At 39.3% G+C, this 24,460-nt stretch overlaps 1 protein-coding gene across 1 annotated transcript in view; it reads left to right on the forward strand.

The window, feature by feature from the left end:
- The first annotated feature begins 225 nt into the window (after positions 1 to 225).
- The window catches only part of LOC146433309 (phospholipid scramblase family member 5-like), a 73,863-nt gene continuing 49,628 nt past the window's right edge, over positions 226 to 24,460 (forward strand). Inside the window, exon 1 of the mRNA XM_085069493.1 lies at positions 226 to 364. The gene's annotated coding sequence lies outside the window, so the exon portion shown is untranslated. The remainder of the gene's footprint in view (positions 365 to 24,460) is intronic.

Here is a 24,460-nt window from a genome sequence, read left to right on the forward strand (position 1 = left end):
TTCCAGTAAACTTTAAGTTAATAGACAAATGACAGTCAGTTCTGTCAGTGCCTGCAAAATCTTGGGATGACCCATACCACATTTAATCTTCAGAATAAAACTTATTTACTTCTGAACCTGGGTGGAGAAGGTTTTGGGCAGTCACTGTGCCACCCATGAAGGGTTAACAGCAGCACCCACCCTCTGCAGCTGAGGGGCAAACCTCACCCTAGGTGGGGCTACTAAGCTCTGCAGCCTGGACTTGCCTGACTACTTGCTGGAGCAAGGCAGGGAGGGAATTCTAGGTGTTGGCCAGGAAACAGCTGATTTGGAGGCTTTCCTTGTGTCCCTTAGGCTTGGAAACTGGAGATGCTGGCTGGAAGTGGTAAGTGGTTTACGTGAATGTTATGGTCACAACCTCATGCTGGGTAAAGGAAAATAGTGCTGTTTTCGAGAGGGTTGGAAATAAGGAAGAGATGTTTGTGAAGAGGAGAGTTCCCGGTATCAGCTTAGCCTATTGAAGTGGTTATTCCTGTGGCTCCCAGCTTCTCTCACCTCAGGGATTCTGGGAAATTTTAAACTGGTTTAGCAGGAAGGACTGTTTGGCCATGTGGGGGGTATTGATTCATAGTCATCATGAATAAGAACAAGCAAGAGTGGACCTTCAAAAGCTTGCTGACTGACTGCCTGAGCACCAGTTTTCCAAAAGCAAGTAGTCTTATATTACTAAAAGACAAACACTCAGCCAGCTGAGAAAAAACTAATTGCTATAAAATGTTTCATGTGGATACTGTAAATGTAGCAGAGACGTGGAAATGTAGGCTTACAGTTTGGCTGGGGTAGGGATGGTGAATGCATCAGTTCCTGCATTTTGACACAGCTTTGGATAAATGCTGCTCAGTGTTTCAAATCAAGTGGAGTTACCATGACGGGAGGCTAGCTTTCTGGTGTTGGATGATGGAGCTGGGTTGATTTTCTTCATTCTTTCAATCAAAACCAAGTTGTGTCAGACAACAAAATAACATCAAGACAACAAAGTTTGTGAAGTGCAAGCACTAGTAGGTCATGTGTCCAGATATTGTCTTCTGTGTGTTTACTCTCTGCTCTGGAAGCAGCTTTAGAACTTGAAGGGCAGTGCAGTCTACTTAATCATTGCTGATTCAAGAATTCAAAGCACAGAAAACTGTTATTTATGCCATGAAATTGCTTCAGAGGTTCAAATTTCTTGTGTGCCAGCACAGCAATTTTCCCTTGAGGTTCTGTCAAGACTGAATTCAAATGGCTTTGAGTCCTGGTAATTCCAGGCAAATTAGCTTCAACCACACTGAACCTGGAAAATTCCTTGTTCAGGAAGTGGTGAGATTCATGCCTAGAAAACCCCACTTGTATTCTGCTCCAGGGGCTGGGTATAAATCTTTAGTGCTCTCATTAATCTTTTAAGCTGGGGAACATAAACATCTGGAAGCTTGCACTTTCAGAGTTCTGTAACAACAGCTCCAACTGGTTATTTCACTTCTTTTGTCTATAATAATGCCCCATTTTATTCCCCATGTATTATTCATATATACCTTAAATTTAATCACCAACCCACTAAAGTTAAACTCACACTACACCTGAGATATAAACACCATCACACTGGAGTTGAGAACACATTATGCCTTATCCATAATTACTCTCATGCTGAGGTAAGGTTCCCACCTCTTTTTTGTGATACCACCAAAGCTTTTCTGGTTAGCAGAGCCTTTTCATACCTGTACAAAAAATGCAAAATGTTCTTTTTCTTCTGGGTCCTTTCTTTTCTATTCAGGGAAATTTTTTTTAAAATTTCATTTCAAACAGCTTCTAGTTAGCTGTTTTCTGCCACATGTGAAAGTGGAGTTTGCCAATTAGGGAAGTACACTATGCTGTGCTTGCAGTGCAGAGAGCTTCTGCTGCAGCCCTGAACATCCCATGGCACCATGGAGTCAAGCTGGCCTTGTAGGTTGGATGTTCTGTTTAATTACTGGAATTTACCTGAAAGTCTTTGGGCCTGCTGGCCTCTTACCTATTCAGCGTCACAGATTCCCTCAGATATTTGCTATTGGTTACCTGTCTCTTCTGTAGTTTTCCAAAAAGTATAATTGGGTTTTTTCTTGTTCTTGGTTCTCTGGTCTGTTCAAGTCACCTTGTGTTACCCAGCTGTCTCGAGTTCTGATTTTGCCTCCTTGTAATAAATAATAGATTCATGTGGATGTGGTGCTTAAGGACAGGGTTTAGTGGTGGACTTGGCAATGCTGGTTCAGAGGTTGGACTCAATCTTAGAGGTCTTTTCCAACATAAATGATCTATAAGCCTATGTATAATTTATATATAATATAATCATAGAATTCTAGAATGGCCTGGTTCAGAAGGGACCTTAAAGTCATTCAGTTCCAACCCCCTGCCATGGGCAGGGAACCTTCCCCTATCCCAGGTTGCTCAGAGCCCCATCCAGCCTGGCCTTGAACACTTCCAGGGATGTGGCAACCACAGCTTCACTGAGCAACCTGTGCCAGTTTCTCACCACCCTCACAGTAAAGAGTTTCTTCCTAATATCTAATCTAAATCTGCTTTAATTTAAAATCATTCCCCTTTGTCCTGCCACTGTCTGCCTGCGGATGAAGTAATTCTCCCTCTTTTTCATAAGCCCCCTTTAAGTACTGGAAGGCTGCAAATATATATAATAATAAGCAATAAGTATTGGGTGGAAAATTACAGGACTGAACTTTAATATTTTTTTCAACTTGTATTTTTGTCAGGCCACCTAAAAAACCCCCTGGTTTTGAGAATAAAACTCTCACAAAAAAAGACACAAAACTTCAGGCATGAAGAAATCACATTTAAGTGACCTAAAAGATGCTTGGGTGCAACAGGTTTCAGTGTCTAATTAGTAAGTTTCATATTTATTCAACTAAAAAGTGCTAGAAGCTTGAACTTTCTTTAACTTTAATTTTAGGGAAAGCTGAACCAAGTTAAATGCAGAAAAAATCAAAATTGGCTTGTGTCTGTGCTAAACATGAAAATGTCAGTGCTTTGTTCAGTTTCTCTGTATTTTCATGTGCTTTATATGGGAGTAATATATGTACTTGCTTTATACAGAGATCTGAACTTTTCTCCAGTCTTTTGCTATAGCTGGGGTCAGCAGTGCATGAATTGAGTGAGAAAGTTTTGAGTTTGTTGTCTGGCTATAATTAAATCCACTAACATTGTTCTAATGCTGCCTTTGTTACAGAAATCATAGTGGTGGGTGCTGCATCTTACCTTATGTTATCTTCAAGAAAAGCCTTTCATGCTTATGTATTTAATTATCTAGCATTCTTTTAATGTATTTGTCAAGCAATCTGAAATATATTATTGCAATACCATATCTGCAGTAGTATCTCCACATAAACAAATGTGCTTCTTAACTACAGCATTGAGAACTCCCTCTGGTAGGATTCCCAAACTGCTCTGCAGGTTGCTGGCTGCAGCAGACTACCAAAACAAATCTCTTACCATGATCAAGGTCAGAGCCAGGTCAGTCATTCGCAGAATATTACATCTCTTCTTGGAAGCAGGAAGCATTTGATATTTGATTTCCCCATGCGCCGTTCTTTGATGGATTTTCCTTTTCTTTCCTGCAGAGGGAAGAAACTGTTATGTTAAAACTGTTCTATGTATTTACATGTAATGACTGATATTTATTTAATATTGATAGTATCCTGGAAAACCATTAAGGAAATGCATCTTCTGGCTCTGCAAAAGTATGTAGTGTGCTATTCTCCTGGAGTCTAAGGTAATCCTTTGTGGGAAAAGTGCGTTCACATGAGGACACTGCTCGAGGTGCTTTGCAATCACATCAGTTATTTCAGTAAATGTTTAATCCCCAAGCAAACTTTGGCAATGATTTATGAAGGATCTGGGAGAGGAACACTGCTACCACTTTAGATGACCAGGATAATTGTGCTAGGCTTATTTGCCAGGATAAAACCAAGGTTTCATTTTCTGTATATGTATGTATATACAGCTATGGAAAACTAACTGACTGATATTGTGTCTGAAAACTGAGCATTCTGTGTGTATGCTTCAGAATCCTTTAAATCCTGCAGTTCTGCTATCAAAAATAGCAAAGAGATTACTCAGTCTATGGAAGGAATCCCATTTTTCATTTCATCGTCTTCTCCCTTTTAAATTCAGAGCGGATAAAATGTTTATTTTGCATCATTTTGTGATGTGTGGATTTTTGTTGTGGTTTAGTGTCTTTATTTTTTTTCCCCTCTTTTTGTCTTGAGTTCTACCTGCTTCACCTCCCCCTTCCCAGGCTCTGAAATGCTAGGGCTACCAATGTCTTCTGATAAAAGGAATAACTAAAAATATGGATAAGTTGTTGCCTACCTATCTGTTGTTTCATCTTCCTTAAGAAAGTGGTCTCTTAGTATGTTACAAGTGTTGTGGTGATGTACTGGAGGAAAAACTTTGGGTTTATGAGGTCAGAAATGATTAAAACCCCAGTTAACTGAAGTCATATTCCTCTCTTTGACAAGAGTGGGCAGCTGTGTGTTACAGAGAAGTCCAAGGTGATGTGTTTGATGGCAAAGTCTTTTACTGACTTAGCAGCAATGATTAAGCTAGGAAAAAAGCGTAATTGGTTTTTTTTCCATTTGAAAGCTGAGGAAACTTGGGCAGCATTATCTGGGTTGCATGCACTCTGAGCAGTAAAAATATTGCACGTATGACTTTAGCAATCTGAGTTTATCCTGATAAGTAGAAGAAAAGGTGGGAAGTCAGATGATGACTGAACTAGTGTGAATAGTCATGCTGGATGTATTAGAGACGAGCCAAATGCCTCACTGCTGCTGGTCATCCTAATCATGCTGTGTGGAAATCCTGGGTCATGCAAATAGAAATACCAAAGATTCTTCTCCTAGCTTGACAAAGTGTGTAATCAATGATAAATTGTACTTATTTTGGCATTTGTGTCTTGTTATTCATGAGAGATGAAGACTAAAATACGAAGTAAATCCCAATACAGAGTTCCTGAGATGGATGGTTGGCTTTCTCTTATTGTTGCTTATAGTCCTTTAACTGCTTGTCATTAAAGACTAAGATGGTAGAAGAGGGAAAAACTGCCTTGGAAGTTTTTATGGCTCATTACCTTCCTATTTATTCTCTTAGCCTCCAGTGTCCTGGGCAAGATATTAAAAATCTTTGTTGTTCTTGGAAAAAAAGGGTAAAAACAATCTTCACTAATTTCTTTGCAATCAGTTTTATAGCTTAACTGACCAGGAAGCTGAGGCTGAGTTCAGGGCTGTCAGTCACTTTCCATAGTTATTTTCAGACAGAGAGCCTAATATTAGAGACAGGCACTTGTGCCAGTCTCATGAGGATGGTGACTGTCATTCACAAAGCTACGTGTGTGATTTTGATCACTGGAATTAAATCAAAATCTGAAAAGGTAGAGGCTTTCTTCTGTTGAGGGAAGCTGTAGGTGCTGGATTAGTGCAATAAATACAGTGGTCTTTCATCCAAACAGCCTCCCTGGCTGAAAGAGAAACACATAGATGTACATAATGTACCTTTTTGGTTTCTTCTCTCCAATTATGCTAACAAGCTTCATGCTGAGAAAGGATTAGGGCTGATGGACAATCAAAGACAAAGCTTCCTTCTTGGTAAAAAGGTGTGAAAAGATATAGGCACTGGGGCTGGAGTTATTAGGCATACCTGCAGGAGGCCATATGACTGAGTTAGGCCTTGAGAGACTGAAGTATAGAAATTGCTTAGTCACTATTCTAAGCTCTTCAATGACATCTTTAACACCTTTTGACTTGAAAGGCAAAGCCACAATGCAAACATTCCCCCGGCAGGTTCTGCTCAGTGTTTGTGGCTCAGCAGGGCAGCAGGACACCTGGCTGAGTAAAATTCCCAGTGGGAGAGCTGCACTGGCCCTGCCAGCAGGGCTTGGGCACCTGCAGGAGCTCGGGGGGCAAAGCTGCAGATTAGAGAGGCAGTGAGGTCCCGTGGAATAAACCCTCTACCAGTTTCATTCTGTGCTCCATAGAAGGAGAGGAGCAAATTAAAAGGTAGAATCAAAGGAAATGGTAGGTAAGTCCCTCTCATAATTTTTATTAAGTGTATTATTGCTTCTTTGGAACACTTCAGAAAGCCAAAGCAAGATGGTCAGAGAGAGGCAAAATTTATTGTTCAATTGCATTACTAGGCAATTATTACTTACTTCTAAAAAATAAAATGTGTCTGCAATTTCAGCCTCTTTATTTTTACTCAGGCTTTCCTGAAAATATTTTACTTTAATTTCAATAAGAAAGATTTGAAGATTGAATCAACTTTATCTCTTCTTTGTAGCTGGCAGTTTACTATCCCTTTTAAATGTATTCCTGACTTTTTGTGTGCAGTTCTTTTGGAGCTCCCTAATTATATCTTGCCTGCTTTCTGCCTTTGTGGACTATGGTTAGTAACCTGTGAAACCCAGTGGTCTCCAACAGAACTAATCATAAAATGCTATGTAAACATCTCCCTGCACCAAGGATATATATCAAGTTACATTCCACACAGACAATGCGAAATAAAAATATTGTAGCTGAGAAATGGGTATCTAATACAAATGTTATTAATGTACCTCCCAAAGACTGCTCAGAGGCAGAGGTGACCGCAGGGCGGAGGTGGATGGTTCCAGGCTGCCTTCTCCAACATCTGTGTAAATATTGGAGTGGTGGCCCCTCCAAGTTACAAGGGCTGCAGTTTCAAATATTAAACTACAAAAAAGTCTGTGACTGTACTAAAGAAATTGCCTTTAGTATCTTTTCCTTTTTTCTTTTTGGCTGCTGGTATTAAGAAAAATACCAGAAGACCACCAAGGAAGAAAGAGGCAAGAAAAGGACACAGGCATAATGAATGAATACCAAGATTTAATTGACACAGTAGTGGCTCATACTGTCTGTTCTCTTTGTGGTGATGTTACCCTTTGGAGGTTGATAACAATAATCTTCCAGAGAACCGTATCCAAAGGACTTGCAACCCCCCCAATAATTATTAAAAGGAAAAAAAGTATCTTCTTTAAATCATATTCTTTGCCCCAAAAGCCAAATATTCTGAACATTAAAACAGCTAAGCAGAGTATTTAGAATCAGTTTTGACATCGAGGAGAGGCAGTTAACTGTTAAAAATAGCCTTAAAATGATCATTGCTGTAGAGGCACCTAGAGCAGCCTAGAGAAAGGGATAGGTAGGTGGTTTAAAATGGAAAACTGGGATGCTAAAGGCTTATGTTTAACTCTGTCTCTTCCAATTTTCCTGACAGATTTGTCTGAAAGACTTTTTAAAAATTCACATAGGTCTGATTTTTTTCACCCCCAGCTTGAGTCTCCGTTTGCAAACAGGTCTCAAGATACCCATGTAAAAATGAAAATACAGTTGTGTGTTACAATTTATAAATTGCTCCAGTGTGTTGTTTTAAAAATGTATGCAAGGAAAATGTAGTTGACTATAGATGCCACCTGCTATATATGTAGGAAGGTGTGATAATAGGTTGAAAATCACCACTTTTAAATTTCACCATTTCTATTTTCTCTTCAGTGGAAGGAAATGTTGACACAGAGAGGTCTTATGATCAGTCAAAATAAACTAGTATCAGTAATAATAAAATTAGAGAGGATTTAAAGTTTTACACTGCAAACATTCACAGGAGCTTAATATCAATTATGATTTCCAATTATATTTAATCTAGGTGAAAAATGCTTTTTACAGCAGAATTCTTAATAAATTTGGGTAGAGCATACGAAAAACATTAGACTGGATCAGAACTGTTTTGGTGAGCCTGGGAATTATTGTGGCATTATTTTAGAAGTTCCCTTAAATGGGAGAGCATGAGGAATTTTTTAAAAGGAAATTGTGAAATCTAATACTGATCTAGAGAGATTTTCTGTGGACACTTAGTCATCTCTAAGACTTGGACCCGCTGCAATTTATATCCATGAACACCACTTTCTTTGAATAATTTCCATTTCACCCTCCTTGTCTTTTTATATTTACCTGAAAAGCATATATTTTGTGACAATACAGGTTTAAGTTCCAGCCCAAACTGAAGCTTTTATCTTCTGTTTTCTGTTGGAGGTAGGAGGGAAGGAACACTGGGACAGGGGAGGAGGTATGGAATGGAATTGCTCATACCTCAGTGGTAAGATGATTTACCTGGTTAGCACAGAGGTTGTTTCTTAACAATTGGAGGTAAAAGACAAAAAATCAGAAAGTTCACAACCATGCAGATAAAACCAATTTATGCACAGCATGTGGGTCTTCTCTGTAGAACTCCTGTAAGTTGTATTGATCATGGTCTTTCCTGTTACAGTGTCAGTGGAATAATTCATGTAAAAACCCCAAACAAACAAACAAAAGAAAAATGAAGCTCAAGACACTAAAAGAATCCCCAAACCTTAATTTTGGTGATGTTTGAATTTGTGTTTTGACAAAGGAAGATCAGTGAGTTTGACCATTTCATTTTGAGAACTTGTCTCCAAAAGAAACCAAATACTCTTCAATTAAAAAAAAATAACCAACTCCAACCACCTTTTCTTTCTGCACCGTGGTGTCTCAGAGGAGCCCTGAGTGGCACAGTGCTGTTCAGGGATGACATACATGAACCAGCTGTGTCAGACATGCAGGATATCCTGGTAAGTGCATTTCTTGTGCAGTGATGCTACCTCCTGATCCCCAAACAGACCACCCAACACTGCACCACATAGAACTGACCTGTTATTTACTCAGAAAAAGACATTTTAATCTTGCCTTATTATAATATTTGAAACAGTTGGGTCCAGAAAAGTACAAAATTACATTTACAACTGCAATGGTGCCAGTGCTATGTATGTACTAGAAGATTTTGGTTGCCACACTGGCAGAGTATTATACTGAATTTTAGTACAATATCTTGAAGTTTGTATAAATACAGCTATGGCGTTGATGTTGGAGATGAATCTCATTGCTTAGCATTAGCATCACAATTCTTTTCCTTCCACTGTTTGCCAGCTCTGATTTCAGTGAAGCAGCTTGTGACTGTTCATGGGGTTACTCAGATGAAGGTTTTTAGACAACTCAGGCAGTGTCCAGCTCAGCCACAGCCATTAAAGGGAGGCAGAGAGTAAGATTTGAAATGAATCCCCTTGTATGTCAGAATAAGTCAATCTAGCCACTGGGCTAGTGCATAAAGAAGTGGCTGGCTTTTTGCAGGACACTTTTATTGGGAAGGTAATTGTTCTGGCATATTCTGAGCTCAGCAGTCTGTGCCAGCCTGGTCTGGGATGTGGGATGAGAGGCAGGAGCACTGGAAGGAATGGCACAAAGTGCTGTGCTGCCATTGGATGCCTCTTCCCAATGACTTTTGGACACGTAAGAGGATCTCTTCTTCCTTGCTCATGAAATAGCTGGAGAAACCTGATATTGGATGAACCACCTGCTTTCAGCTGAAATGAAAGCAGTATTTTTACAGCAGTATACTGCTTTATTGACAAGGAGACAAGCATATTTTTTATTATATCAGCATTTACAATTTCCCAAATTTTTAATTGGAAGTTAATGATGTATGGCTTTTCTAGTAACTAAATGAATATTTGAACCGCTGCAAGTCGCTTTAATAATTGTTCAGCTAATCGTTTAAATTGTCTTTACTTGTGCAAAGTCATATAAATGGGAAAAATTAAAAATTAATCAGCTTGATTTACGTAACTAAAAGCTGCCATCTAATGGATATTTTTCAAGAGAAGACAGCAGTAATTATGCCGAAAAAAAATTCGTTCCTGTAGTTTGAACGATTATAGCAATTTCCACCGGGGGATTTCGCAGTCAGGTTCCAGTTCTGGGCAACAGTGATTAATATAATGGTTATTAATGAGAATTCATTTTTGTACATCGAGGGGTGTTTGGGTGTCAGTGTTCCAAAAGCAATGCGGTTAGCATATTAATTATAAAAGATAGCATTGGACTGGTGACTAAGTAACTATATTGATTTTTTTCTCATTTTCTGTGATGTGAAAGGTCAATTAGACTTATAGAAACAATGGAGCCTTCACAGCAGGAACCATCGTTTCGCTGTGCTGACATCTTTTTAGCCATGTACAAAGTTCATTAAATGTGCAAAGGTAGTAATGTTAAAAGGAAGCAAGTGATTGGGTCAGAGGTCACCAGCCATGGCAAGCTGACAGCCGCTGGTGGATTACACCACAGGAGCTAAGTAATAGTGAGAATTGCCTTTCAGGTTGCCCACTGGGACCGAGGGGAATGAAGTCATAAGCAGCTAATACTATTGGGTTAATTAAAAGGAATATTGACAGCAGCTTTGTTTGTCCTGCCCTCAATGGGATGCTGTTAACCAAGTATTTTATTGGGTTACATAACATTAGTGAATTTTTGTCTTAAATAACAGATTGCCAAATTTTAACATCCACAGTGTTCCAGGAAACAGGTATTGAACCAAACATGTCTGACACTTGTACAGTCTTCTATTTCCCTGTGTCTGTTCACACTTGTCAGATGGGACCCGTTCAGGTTATTTTCCTTTCCATTGGAGTCATTAATGTCCAGACATTTCCACAGGAAGCTTAAAAGCAGCTGAAGGTCTCCTCTTCCTGAGCTATCAAGGCTTACTGAATATAACTGTGGTGTTTGTTATTCCGTTCATTTGGTCAAGCATCTATAAAGCTTTTAACTCTTTCAGCTTCAGCCTTATTTAAAACAATAAGATTCAAAGAATGCAAGGCAAAACCAAAATCCCTGCATGAAGGATGAGAAGGATTGTAATTTAGAACTTGATTTGGTTTGTGTTGTTCTAATGTTTGTGGAACAGCTGAGTAAAGCATTCATAACCATCCTGGTGAAATTAATAACTTTAAGAGCACATCTGTGCAGATTTCAAAATTGATTACCATCCCTGCATAAAAATGACAGGTTTTCCTACTAAAGGTTCAGGAGAATAAACCTACATTTTAATAGGTTTTCAAAGTGTTTTGCTTCAGTGTTATGCTGAAAACATTATTTATATGCTAGATGTGACTAATTTGCTTGTAGTCTTCATCTCAAAACATCAGGGTTTTTACTTTTCCGTGCTAAAAAGAAAGAACTTGATGTGAAGTCTCCATGTAGCAATATATGTCTGATTGCTTCGAATTTTGTGTGATCGTTCTTTGATTTCAAAATGAGCTCAGAGCTGGCAGTGCAGAGATGTACAGGTAGACTTCAAAGCTGACTTTCTTCTTCCGTTTTCCGTTCTGACATTACTGTCCCTTTGGTTTGTTTTGCAGAAGCCTAAAGTAATACATACTTCATTATCTGACAATGTTAGCAAAAAATAGCAAGCGGAAATATAATTACTCTCTTTATTAACTGAGATGTGAAAGAACAGTGAAGATGGAATCACTCTTGGCAGCTACAAGAGAGGTATATTATTGACTGTATTTATATAATAAAAATGTAAAAGCAAAGCACTATTGTGATATAACCAGATTGTTATGAAATAGTAATTTCTACCTTTTGAAGACTGTTCTTATTGCACATAAGAAATGCTGGGAATGGTAGGAGGCTCAAAAGGAATTGTACATTGAGATTATTAGGGCATCTTGTTTATGGTTTAAGGGCAGGATGACTTAAACTGTGAAAAGGACAAATCTGACATCTGACAGAAGCTTGCCTTCTGATAAACAAAATGCTCTTGCCTTTCTGCATTGCATCCATAAAGTAGGTGTACAGCTGCAGTCAGCTCTGTGCTGGTGGTGAGACAGCTGAGGATGTGCACTCTGCACATTGAGCTCAGGTCATTAATGACAGTCACCTCATTATTTCTTTCAGTGATGCTTCTCCAATATCTTTCTGTGGCAATGTATGAATTAAACCTTTCACTTTGGGCTGTAATCGTTGTCTTGTAAAAATCCACCCAGTCAAAGCATCCAGGCATGCCCTATAATAACAATTTTGGGCTGTTAGGAAGTAAAACCTCTTATATTGAAAGAAGTGTCCAAGCTCTTAAGAGTTGTTAAGACTCCATAGCCCTGTGAGATACAGAAATTTTGCACACTGGGTCTTTGAGCAGAGCCTCCTTACCCAATGTGTCACAGCTGCAGAGTACAACAGGTATTTCAGGGCAGGCTCTTGTGTCCAAGCTTGGTATCCCAATTGGAAATTCACCTGCTCTTTTCTAAGGACTGAGTGCTATGTTGGTTGAGGCAGGGTCCACCAAGCGATAAAACTCCCTGCTTCTATAAAAACTGGATACTAATTGCTCAATGGAAGCCTCAGCAGACATGGAGAGGGTGAGATGTGAAAGCAGCTTCAGTTCACAAATACTGAGTCTCTGAGGCACAGCAATATATGCAGCATGTTCTGTGGATGAGCCCTGAGCTCCAGAGAGACAGCTTGACACTTGTGTTCACATCTTTCACAGCTCTCATCTGCAAGTGATAACTTTTGACACCACTGCCTGTGCGTGAAGGGTACTGATGGCCAGAGTAATGCACAGCTCCTGTCATGCTGTAGGTCTGGCACCTGAAACCAGTGCAGCCCTTCTAATGATGCACCTCTGTGGGTTTGCACTCCGAGCTTACGTGATCTAATTTGGAGGCAAGTAAGTGGGTCATATCTAGTACCTAAGCACGAGCCCTCATCATTAGTGTGCCTGTTATCCAGTGTTGTGTAGCATATCTGCAGGGGTGCAATCTTGCCTCTGGGTGTCCCTGATATTTGTGGTTACTGATTAGTTGCTGCCACTGGCTCTTCTTGATAAATTCCACATGTGGAGGCGAAGACTTGCAGTAGCCTGATGTGGTGATGCGCTGAACGTGTGTAATGAGTAGCTTCTTCAGGAGCACTAATTTGTATGTTTTTCACAGATACATTTTAAAGATCTGTGTCTGACTTGTTGACCGAGATTTATGTACAAAAGCAGCGTTACCCTAACTCCACCTGCAGCATGGGTTGTACTTCAAAGCTGATGCTGCTTACAAAGCATTCTTTTGTCTCCACAGTGGATTTATACCTGAATATCAAGTTGGCTGAAAAAAGCAATGGGGTGTGAAGGATTTTAAAACTAATCAGATTAATTCATCTCCCTTTTAGTGACCACAAATGAAGTATATTCTCGAAGTGGCAAGTTTTTATTCTGAAGTGATCAAAAAGGTTTTGCTCCATGGTGTGTTAATTCATTAAAAAATAAAAAGAAAAGGGGTGGATGTGTGAGCTCACTTGAGCATAGATCACTGCACGCTAGCACCACGTGTGCCCCCATGGATGGAGTGAGCCAGATCCAGAACATTTGCTGGAGCTCCTGGCAGATGTCCCCAAGTGCCAGAGTGTCACTGTCACATCCAGACAAACCCTGGCTCCCGCTGCCCTCCCGAGCCACAGCTGTCACTGTGCTGGCTCCTGAGCCAAGTGCTGAAACAGTTCATGTTCACTTAAGTCTGATAAATGCCTGATGTCTGACCAAGGGAGACCACTTTGACATCCCATGGCAGCCTGCCTTTCAACCAGGCTGGAGATTTACAGCCTTCAGCAGATACTTTTCTGTGAGGGAATGTGGAGCCCTTCTGCACTCTTCCCTGTCATATTCCTGAAGCTCCTTCTGAAGATGCTTCTGAATATTTTATTCTTTTTTTTATTTTTTAATTTACTTCTCACCACAAAGAATTTTTGATCATGTAAGCTGAAGTCATCACTTAATTTTTCTGGACATTCTCTGGTCTAGGTATTGCAGACTTTCCCCCTTATTTTATAGAGTATTTTTGGAGAAAGTGCCCCTTAAGTAGAAAGCTCTGTTACTAAGATTACAGTTTAGCTGTAAGGTACCAAAATTAGACAAAAAATATTCTGCTTTTTCAGACATGATTGCTTCTCTGTGTACCTTTCTGTTGCTCTTCAGGTTGATGTCACAGTTTCTTCACTTACAAGTAGCTGCCTTATTTCAGTGTTAAATGAGAAATGAAGAAATTATGCAAATTACCTCCCCACTCTATTACAATATCATGAGCTTGAGGAGAAATGAACTTGTTTATTTGGGAGAAATATGCCATCCCAACAGAAGTGCGTAGCTGGCTGTAATTTTCCGTGAAAAGATAATGATGTAAGAAGGGAAATTTTAGTGAATATTTTTTCTCTTTAAACTTCTGTTTCAGGAATGCTGTCTTAGTGCAGAAGTAGAATTTCATCACATCCACAAGCTTTCTTATTGAATCTGTAAAAACCAATAGGATGAAAGCATGAGATTAAAGCTGTTCATGTGCCTGGCCTGGTTGTACAACTCTTTAGTCAGATCCTCAGATTTATATTGGTTTCTGAATTGTTCAGTGGAATATGACCCAATGCTGTGTTAGTTTTTTGAAAAGCAAACTCAATCTGGTTATCGTCATGCTCCAAGGGCAAAAAAAGGATTGTGTTTTTAATGTATGCTATGAATCTATTAAATTTAAAAAATAATCATGAACCTTTGTGATGGTGAAACAAAGTCCTTTCTTTAAGGACAAAGTCTTTAAGTTGAGAGAATATGATCTGCTGGTTATCTGTTTTCAGGTTCACTCCACTATCCTGTACCACTGTTTGTGAAAATAGAGTGGTAAAAGCTGAAACCTCCAAAAGCAAAAACAATGTACACGTTAGTAACCAAAAATCAACAGAAGCATAGGTCTTCCCCTTGTCTTTATGAAAAGCGATACCAGAAAACAGAGATTTTGAGATTCTGGCATTCTAAAACACTACACTTAAACCCTAAAAAAGCTAAAATTTACATTTCTCTTTTTCTTAAATCTGAAAATTAAACTACTTTGAATTACTTCCAGATACTTAGACCTACATACAAATGCAAACTATCAGGCCATTCCTCTTGACTCAGTATCCTGGCTGTAATCAAGGCTGGTATTTAAAAGAAATGGCTGAGTTATGGAGTTCACTGTCCACAGGGACAGTTTTTCTCTAACCCTCATTATTTAGATTTGGCTTATATTCCACAGCATGATGTTAAGCAACTAAGATACATCATCAATGGAGGGGACATCTCAGTTCTGAAAAGCAAATTATTTAGGTATGTTTTTCAAACCTTATTATAAATCAATCTACATTTCTTAAATGGAAAAACCATGAAATTCTGGAACAAGTTTCTTTCAAATGTATATAGTACTGCAGCATAAAAATTCTATGGGAAACAAACTTACTCTTATTAAAGTCAGGTTTAATGTAATAGCTTCCACATACTTCAGGGTGGAAAAAAGTTATATACAAATGTCCTCAGTCTTTTGGAAAGGCTGTGACCTGCATGATATTTGAAAGTCCACAGGAGTATATAGGAATGAACACAGCAGTTGTTCCCTCATAGTATGTTATTACAAAGAGAACTGGGGGTCAAATTGCATGAATGATAAATGGAAGGTGCTTGAAATGAGTTGGTTCTTTTTTGAACATTATACATTGACCTTGGCAGTTTTGACAATTACATCCATCATTTCTAAGAATCCATTCCAGAACACCCGTCTGTTCTCTAATGTGGCCAAGTAAACAGGATTTGTGAATACACGAATCAAAGATTGATCTCCTGTACCTATACACTGATTAACAGTTGGTTTCTTGGTGCAACTTTTTCATTCTATGAATTATGCGAAGATCATAATTCACCATGGCACACCTGTAGACAAGCATGTTGGAATGCTTTAATCTTCACTCACAAGGTCTTGGTAGAATCAATAGTTGGCTTCTGAGTTTCATAAGCAAAATGGAATAAAACCATTAAAAAGCACATTGTACATAGCAAAAATGATGTTTCACTGCCTTAGTGTTCCCCCTGGCAACAGAACTTGCTGAAGACAAAGATGGAACAAACCAGGGTAGAACAGCTTAGCTGCCCTCAAAAATTGGCCTTCTCAGGCACCAAAATGGAAAAATCAGCATTTTGCTTGGAATTTACAGCTTATCCATCTCAGACTGACCATGTAAACAGGCCTTGTAATCCCCAAAGGGATGCATGCTTAGAGCAGCAGTTTTTAACAGGGGTGGCTTCTTCATCCAAACATCTCTATTCCTTGGAAAGGTGCTGAGCAGCAGCAGCGTTGGTCTGTAACTCAGCAGAGCAGTGCCACTCCCAGAATCACCTGGGCACTCTTGCTCTGTGCCTTCCAGGGCGCTTCCACACATTCTTTAGCAAGAAACGTGGAAAAGACTGCAAGCCTTCACTGAAGACACGAGGGGTGAGATGTCTGAAAACTTGCTCAGAGTATAAATGGATGCAAACTGATTCTGAAGCCCCAAAGAGCGGACACCCAAAGGTCTGTTGCCTTGGAAGGGAGCCAAGTAGGGACCATCCAATCATAATTATGTAAATGGCAAAATCTGAGTTCATGGAATTAATGTAAAGGCATCAGCTATGGAGGCAACCCTAAAGCAGAGCTTTACTTTATTTTCTTTTAGTTCCACTCAGGAGTGAGTCTCACTTTTGCTCTAATGAGAGCTCTAAGAGATAAGGAGGTGGCTGGTGACAGGGTGCAGCCTTTGTGGAGATGGGCTTAGTGCAAGATGTAGACGTGAGAAAGTATAATTTTCTATCTCCTTAGCTATGATGAAAACGTTTAGTAACTTCTGTATTTTGACAGGTAATTGTAATACTGGTGTTGGTTTTTTTTTGTTTTTTTTTTTTTTTTTTACAAAATTACTCAGAATTAGAATAGATAAGTAAAAGCAAAGAGAAATTTCATTCTGCAAAACCTCACTTATTCTTAATTTTATTTGCTATTTCACACTAATTTTGCTTACACTTATGTAGAGCATGTTAGTGTCTTAAAATGCCTTCTAGAAATGGTCTGACTGGAGATGCAAACCCTAGAAAGTATGTGAAGCAATATAATGTCTGTAAACTGCCTGTTGGCCACTGACCTCGTGTTGATTCAGGTTAACTGTAGATTTATATTACATTTGAAAACAGAAAACTGCCTCTTTTTGCTTGTAAGCAAGGCATTTTATTCTGCCATTTTTTCTCCTTAATACAAACATACCATTCCTTTGCCTACAATTTAGACTGGCTAATACAGAGATAAAACTCTATCAGAAATACTTTCTCCTGTTTCTTGACTCCCATCTGCTCTTGTATATTCTAATACCCTTTCATTTTCACAATTTTATGATGTGCCTTTAGAAAAACTTGCACAAAATCCATCCACTGTAACTAGATCTATTATTAATTTTGTCATTAATTTCACATACTAAATTCCAGGAATTGAAAATCTACTACATCTGTAGTAAATGCCAGTCCTCCCCTCCTCCTCCTCTTGCACTGAACGAACTATAAAAAGACCAAAATGATTTTGTGACAAAGAATTAAATAGATTGCAGCAGGTGGTATTACAGGTGTCTGCTTAATTCCTGTTGACACAGTCTGGATCTCAGGGATGGGGAAGGATGGAGATTCCCTGACTGCTGGTCAGAATTAGGGTGGGGAGAGGGGAGTCAGATTAATGGCTCTAGCTCAAACCACGAGCCTATTACAGGGGATTATTATTAGTAGTGGAATTAAATGTACTGGAACACACCACAGGTCTATCCAGTTGAGAATCCTGTGCCTGGAAGAGGTCTGTGCTGATCCTTTAAATGAAGATCTGTGGCATTCTTCTCGAGCAAGGCAAACTAGCCAAATCAGTGTTGTCTCTTGCTGGGACAGACAGAAGCACAACTTCAGCAGTCTGCTTACAGTGACTAAAGCAAGCACAAAAAAGTTGAGGTTGAGAGAAGCTTAGTGCAGCCCTGCCTTGGGTCAGGGGTGAGTCCCTCTGAGCCTCCAGCAGCACTGTGGATTTTGGGCCATAAGGCTCCCGGTTGGGAGCATCAGATGTCTGTGCATGAAGGACATGCATGGAGCCCTCCTACCAGATGGGGTGTTTTGCTAATCAGTTAAATCTGCTTTAGCTGATCTTCTCATGGCATGGATGGAAACCAGATTTTTGAGTTCATTTGAGCAGGATGGGAATATCTAGCAGCCAAGTACAAAGATTTCCCCTTAGACTGCACTGCTAAAACAGGAAATAGGGATAAATTAATTTCCCAAATCAAGGCAAAGGGATGCATTTAAAGCAAGTGTACCTTTTTGTGAGGATAGTTTTCATTCATATCTATCTAGGCTAGCGATAGCAAATTAAAATTTTTTGTGGTCCAGTGTAAACAGCTCCCAGCTTTGTCTGTTAATCTCTAATAGTGATGGCTTCCAGGAAAATTGATTAGTCTTTGCTGAAAGGCTGCAATAACCAACCTTGCAGCCAAAATCATACGTGATGGGCAGCTCCCTCTGTGGAAATGTTTAAACGTGCAGCTGGTTCTGGCTGACAGCTGGTGTAGGTGAATTGCTCTCTGCAGGCACTGCCCTGCCCGTGCCCTGCACTCTGTGCCCTGCACTCTGTGCCCTGGCTGGGCTCTGTGCCCTGTGCATGCTGACCTGGGCTGTGTGGGCTGGGATGAGCTCAGCAGGGCTCAGCCTCTCCAGGAGGCACAGCTGGGCTCCTGTGTGCTCCTGCAGCTCATGGGTTGCTCCAGGTGCTCCAGGGAAACACCACTAGCCTGGGATGAGGGGAGGCAATCCTTGCCTCCTCTGTGTGCCCTGGACAGCACGTGCAGAAAACATCAAGAAAATGCCCCAAAACACATATTTAAGGATGTCTGCAGATTGAAATTTGGGTATAATTGGTCCATCTGAATCTCTGAGTTTGTGTGCCTTGTCACAAAGAATAAGCTATATCTAGATCCCTATTTATGTATCTAATGGAAATGTGCTTAAGGCATATAAGTAGTCTGTTTTAAAGGGATTGCCCTTTGAGTGATGAAGTTGTAATCCATGGAGAAAAGAAACAGTAATAAATAAACACACTATGCACTATAATCCATTCTGATCAAATAATGCCATACATGGCTATGCAAGGAGGTTGTTTAGGTAAAAAGCTGAGAAAAGATATTTTTGTAATTCACTTGATTATAAATTATCTACTTACATTGTTATATTATTATTTTTTAATGAATGAATGGGCCTGTGTTTGTGTTACAATCAGTAGTCTCACTTTAAAGTGTTCTGAATGTTTTACCTATGCTTAGTTATTAAGGTCAAATTTTACTCTTCTTTGTTTTCCTGCTTTGTACATTGCAAATTGTGAGGTAACACAGTAAGGAGGAAATGTGAATACTAGTTAAACACTAATTTTATTGTTTTTCTGCATTGTGGTGAGACCTATCTCCTTCAAGAGACTATTTAAGTAGTTATTAATGTGTAGCTGTCTTTCTTACTAATTAAAAATCTTTAGTTAGCTCTCTAGTAATTGAAAGTTGGGTTTAGAGGGGAGAAGAGTTTTCAATGGAGCTATGTTGGCCTTCTTGCCTTCATTTAACAGTGGTAATTAAGTTAAAATCACGCCTACAATTAAGTAATTTTATATACATGGCTGAGGTACTATTAGGTAAACTCCTTAGCATTACTAGCTGAGTATCTTTGGAGTTAAGCTCAATATGGATCAACAGTCTGAAGATTTGGCGTCAGGGACTGTTTGGTGTCACCATGCAGGAGTGTCAGAACTGCAGAACTACAAACCAGCTCAGCTTCAGCCTCAAGCCAATCGCTGGGCAGACATCTGAATTAGGCTAAATAATGTGCAACTTTGCGCAACAAAAGCTCAGCAATTTTGTGCAAAAGGTGTAGGCCTGACTTCTCACTTACTTTGTGCATTTCCAGTTTGCTCTGTGGTGCCTGTTGTGCTGCTGTTACCCATCTGATGATGGCTCAGTGCAACATTTGGATGCTCCTTTTTGCTTGGGTCTATGTTGTGTTTCATTGCACAGGGATGGATTGTGCCAAAGCCTATTCAAGTCAGAACTTTCACCTTTCGTGGTGCAGAAGGCATCAAGAGGAATGTGGAGCATGCTGGTTTGGTTCTGTTTGTTTTAACAGAAATGTCTAAAGGTTTAATGTGTGGAGACATTTTACTGTCGTATGTACAGCTGTTGCAACCTAAAGAAAATTCTTTGCCTAGTAGATGACACCCCTTACATTAAAAGTAGTTTTTTCATATTTTATGATGATATATAGTAAGAGAGCATAAACTGTTACTTCTTTTTTTTTTTTCCCCTGACTCAGTGTGTTGGAGTAGCTGTATTGTAAAACACAGAAGGGGCATCTCCCCGCACAAGGATTTTCTAAAATTTGTGGTGTGAGTTGGCTTTTTATGTATGTGCTAGTCTGGATTTGGTAAATGCTGGACATAGTTTTCTGTGTTACATGAAGCACTGTGAGAGTAACAGGGACAGAAACAGTTCTTGACTGAGTTGAATTTTGGGGAAAGCAAATGGTGACAAATGAGTTTAAAGCATCAGTTCTAAGACCATGCAGTGCTATTGTGCAGGGATCAGTATTTTGATGAGTTTAAAGAGTTCACATGCCAGTGTAGCCCTGATAATTTGATTTTTATAATCTTTCCCTTTGAAAATAACAGCTCTTGGTCACCTTATACTTTTCACACTTACTAGTAAATGCTGTATGTTTTCACTTAGCACCTATGTATATGATTTAACTATTTATTTACAACTACAAATATCTGGAATCTCTATGTTTGAATACATAATATATTATAGTAGATAATATATTGGGAGAATATATTTGAAGCAAAGAAAGCAATGATTGCAATGCCATAATAATATTTTTCAAAAAGCTGTAGATTTAAACTTTAAATGCCAATTTTCAGGTCTAGCTAGTGTTGGTAGGTAACAGCACAAGATAAAAAATCCATGGGAAATTTCTCTAGATTAATACATATTATTTTATTGTGATGTTTGAAGCAGTGGCTTGCTTTCATCCTGTACATAGTGCAAAAATCTTTGTCAGGAGTTCATTCCTCAACTGCTGGAAGTTTGCATAGCTTACCTAAACTTGATGATGACATGAGATTAATAATTTAGTCAGAAACCATCGTTGCAACAGTACATGCATGACTCTCAAAACCAACTCCCAGGCAGGTTTCCTCTTTCACTAAAGCAGGCAGTTACCATGGTGATGGGAAGTGTGCAAGAGCTACAAGAGACAGAACAATGCATGACTTCAAAATGCTCCTCTTCCCACCCAAAATATCACTGCTCCCCATTCCCCAGCAATTCCTACACATCAAATAATATATGCTCTAAAACCAAGGAGCTCTAAAAAATGCAGAAAGAATAGCCCTATCTTCTGCTGAGCCAAGTCTTGCCATCCTCTGTGTGCCTTCTAAAACTTCCAGTGCCTTGGAAAGTCTTCTGCCAAAACCAACCATCTTTATTCAGAGATCAGAGTTAATGTAACCCACTGCTCACTGCATTTCAATTTTAAATAACTCAGAACAATAGAATAATTAATATAAAGACAACAAAGCACAAACTGAAAGGAAACAACTATTATTTTGGTTTGGAACTTGGTTCTTCCTACTCTGATTTAAACATTAGTGAAGACATAGAGGTAATGATAAAAATATGAAGAAGTTTTACTTAATCTCAGAGGAATATATCTTTAAGATTTAAGACTAACCTTTTTCCTGACTCTTGCCTACAATGACGTCAAAGAGGAAGCAACCTGATGGGAGCCAGGGTAGAGATTGCCCTGAGAGAGAAGCTTTGAACAAAGAGAGGAGGCCTGGAGCCTTGCAACAAAGAAAGAAGTGCCTCTGAATAAATGTGGAACCCTGTAGGCAGTGGTAGGCATGGAATTTCATTAAAATGTGGAAGATAAGCAGTGAGCTCTTGGAAAGGTGGTGTGAGTGTACAGTGGTTGTGCTCTCCTGCACTTTGATTCCTACCTGCAGTGGGAACAGATGGTGCATTACACCTCCTCCCCAAAATGAACCATCCCCTGGCTCCCACCACCAATCCCAGCACTCCAGAAGAGACAGGGACCTTGGAACAGAGCTCCTTCATGCTGGTTTTGGGTCACTTTATTTCCACTGAAAGGATTTGCATAACAGTAATGCAAAAGGGCTAGAAAATGATCATGTTGTCTTTAGGAGAGGGAAAAAGAGTCTCGGGGGAAGTATGGGAGCATATTTTGAAGATGTACCCAGTTTCAGAAGCTGAGCTAGTCAAGAAGTTTAACTTCAAAAGAGTCAGGAAGCCTTGCTGTAGTAGATATCACCAAATAAGTTACCTAGGGGAAAATACATCTTTAAAAATCAAGTAATTTCTCTTGAGGATATTTTAAGCAGTGCATACCAGAGGACTACAGAAGTCAAAACCATTCACCCAGCTCCTCCATACAAAATATATCTCTGACTTTAACAGAAATATTGCATTAAATAGGGGTATACTCCTGTCAGTGTCATGAAATTATCCTGGCTGCAAACACATGGGCAAGACTGGAAGAGAGCTGGATTAATGCCCATTGAAGTTAATGTGAATATACTGAATTGAATGTAAGTGAACATCTAGAGAGAATGTTTTCATTCAAAAGCCTTTATTGCCCAGAACCTTCCTTTAAGGAGAATTCAGGAGATTGTCAAGCTTGTGCCTTTGCCATGGTGTTTTCTGGTCAACTTGTTTTTCCTATTTCTGTTCTGGTGTGTGTTTGTGTGATACCAGGTTCACAAGAAATGCAACTGCAAATGGTTAATAGAGGAATATTATACACAATGCCTAGCAAATAACTAGCAAGTTTTTGGGGTTTTTTCCCTTTCCTTTTTTTTTTTTTTTAACTTTGTACAGCTGCATAGTGGAAATAAACATCAGAGGAGAACTTGCCCTGTGTATGACAATGAAGTCCAGATTAGCAACTGGCTATTTATCAAGAGGAAAGCAAACTGATCATCCTCTTTCTTGTTGCTTTCATATTGTTTTGTTTTGCGAGCTGGCTGAGCTGGTGTAATGGATACCTGTGTTGCACTGCACGATTTTGGGTTGTACAATGGGTGTAGAGCACCCTCTGCTTTCTTTTGATCAAATAACACCCCTGGGCTTGAAGAGAAGGGTGTGTAGGGGGAGCATCGAGGCTGTTTTCCTGTAGATTTTTGTACTGAAATCAGAAGAAAGAATTTGTCTATAGGGTTCATTAACTGTTGGCCTCTGCTGGCAGTAACCCATGTTATATAGGCCACCATTGTGCCATCCTCAAAAGAACTCCCTGAAGGAGGCAAAGTCTAGAAGGAGAATATCTACTCTGAAGTTTACCACCTTCCCTGAACTGTATCTGCAGAGCCACCCCAGGAGGGGAGACTGTGGCTTTGAAAAATAACACCTTTGTTATTCCAAGTGTTAGAGATGAAGCAGAGTTTTCAGATGGCCCCAAGGTTTTTGCACCCTTCACCAAACACAGATGGAAACTGGACTCTTTGAACTGCTTTGAAAATCTGTTACCATGCATTGCTGTGGGGCCTGTGAAGCAGCCACTGCTAACTTCTGTCTGCCTGCAATTTTTATGACCATGTGATGACAAGGGATTAAATAGCTTCATTTTAGAAGCAGACAGCTTTTAAATGTAAAAATGAAAAACAAAATAAAACAAAAAGCCCAATAATTCCTTGCTCAAGGCAAAACCTTAATAGATGCTGAGGTAACATTTCAATGAATGAGGTGAATTCTGAAGTAAAATGTGAGCAGTTTAGAATTTAAAATTGTATCTTAGGCAATAGTTGCAAAACCTTTATAACATTATGATCTTAGTAGATTGGAATCCAAAAAATATAGATTATCCTTTGTTTCCCAATTTAGGAGCTGCTGGAATTATGGTATATGATACCATCACTGTTCCTTGTAGTGTTTTCTATTTAGTGCCTGTAATTTACATGGCATTATTTTACAGGTGCTGAAAAAATTGTCAATTTATTCATATAATGAAAACTTCTTTGACTTACCTGAATTAACTGTGTAGTTGATGGCAAATAGTGTAGATCTTTCTATAGAAAAACACATTCTTTAAATTTTTTATTGCATTCTATTAATTCATGATTCTGATCATCATGAGATGATCAGAAATATGTGTGCTTATTACAGCTACTCTTGGTTTATAAAAAAGTAATAGCCTTTATTCCAACATAATTTTATATATTTGGTTTAACTAGCAAGAGATTGTTCTTTCATATTTTTCTTTATTCTAGAAGCATATAGTTTATCTATTATGAAATAAATGTTTCTTTATGATGCAAAGCAATCATTCAGGTTTTGTTTTTCTAGTTCACTCAGTAGGACTGATCTCAGTCGCATGAACCAGGAGAGGTAAGGTGCTATAAATTTCATCCACTTTTCATAGGCATGACTGCTTTGGGCAGATTCAGTCAGTGCCAAACAGCTGAGTTATGTGGGCAAACACAGACCTCTGCCAAGGTACGCCACACTCTGCTCTATTCTCATCCATCAAAGATAGAAAACTCCTGTGCAGCAGCTTTTTTTAGTGGAACAACCTCCCGGGAGCCCAAGCGGGACCTTTTTGCTGCTCTGTCGCTGCTGCCAGGGCAGAGGGTCCTGTGGGGTGG

This window comes from Lichenostomus cassidix, chromosome 9 (genome assembly GCF_008360975.1).
Source record: "Lichenostomus cassidix isolate B80296 chromosome 9, HeHo_3.0, whole genome shotgun sequence".
Classification (NCBI taxonomy): domain Eukaryota; kingdom Metazoa; phylum Chordata; class Aves; order Passeriformes; family Meliphagidae; genus Lichenostomus; species Lichenostomus cassidix.